The sequence below is a fragment of the Salvia hispanica genome, chromosome 1, assembly GCF_023119035.1.
Source record: "Salvia hispanica cultivar TCC Black 2014 chromosome 1, UniMelb_Shisp_WGS_1.0, whole genome shotgun sequence".
Taxonomy (NCBI): domain Eukaryota; kingdom Viridiplantae; phylum Streptophyta; class Magnoliopsida; order Lamiales; family Lamiaceae; genus Salvia; species Salvia hispanica.
In genome coordinates this window covers 39,592,312-39,593,453 of record NC_062965.1, presented here as the reverse complement: position 1 = coordinate 39,593,453, position 1,142 = coordinate 39,592,312, and the positions used below count along the sequence as shown (strand labels likewise).

Below are 1,142 nucleotides of genomic sequence, written 5' to 3'. Positions count from 1 at the left end.
GAATATATTTATGGTTATGATCGACTCGGTATAGTCGAATATATAGATAGTTTTGATTCACGAGAATATAAAATATGAATGTGTATATATTTTATAATTAAATTAGTATATATATGCCATAATTATTTAAATGTGTGTGTGCGCATGTACTAACGTAAATGAGTGCATGGAATTGTGGAAGTATTTTGTGCATTAATTATATATATATACACGTTCTTATACATATAGGCACAAAATTAAGTATGACTAATCTCCTAATTACTAACTCTATTTATATATTTGAATTTTGACTATTAAATGATTTTTGTAAACTCATGTTGGAGGACACGTAACACCACCTGTACTTAGGATTGCCACTTGGAGTAATAACATTCCAAATTGTTGGTTTAAGTCGGCTAGTGCAATGTGAACATTTGTATACAATTATATATTTTTATACGCAAAAAACTTTTAGAAAAAGAGATATTAGAAGGGGTTAGAAGAGGTTAGCTGAAGAAAAGAAAAAGTAAGGAAATATTTTGGGCAAATAGGTGAGAAGTTTATTTAATCTCAATTTATACAATACACTTTGATTTTTAATCATGCGTATGATTTCGACTTTTTTTAGTCATGCGTATGATTGCATCTATATATTTGATGTATATATATTTTTGGTTATATGTAGATAGTAGTTAAATAAATTATTTTCTCCAATTAAATCTTGCTTTTATAATTTATAGGATCAAGGGTTATAAATTATAACTCGGATTCAGGGATTCAGTAAGTTTTCCTATCATAATCAGGTGTGTATAAATCACATTTTTAATTTTACATGTATTATGTGGTTAATTGCTATGTGTTGACTTAGAGTGAATATTTGGACTATATGATACGAACATGATATAGTTATGTGTTATTTGATATTGACTGTGAAAGATGATATGAATATGTAATTTGTGCAATGGATATATGTCATATATTATAATGGTATTATTGGATGAAATATGCTAGAAATATGTACTTGATGCAATTGATATGTTTTCACATGGTTTGGAATTATTTGAATAATTGAATTAAAGAGGATCTGTGACAATCATTCCCTGGGTCTGATATCAATGGCAATGGACCTACGGGTCATATACAATGGCAATGGACATACGGGT

General features: G+C 28.1%; 1 long non-coding RNA gene across 1 annotated transcript; it reads left to right on the top strand.

Moving 5' to 3' along the window:
* Positions 1 to 464: 464 nt before the first annotated feature.
* Positions 465 to 914, top strand: LOC125205706. Its single transcript, XR_007173827.1, has 2 exons — positions 465 to 530; positions 720 to 914. It is a non-coding gene; the product is annotated as an uncharacterized LOC125205706 (long non-coding RNA).
* The last annotated feature ends 228 nt before the right edge of the window (positions 915 to 1,142 follow it).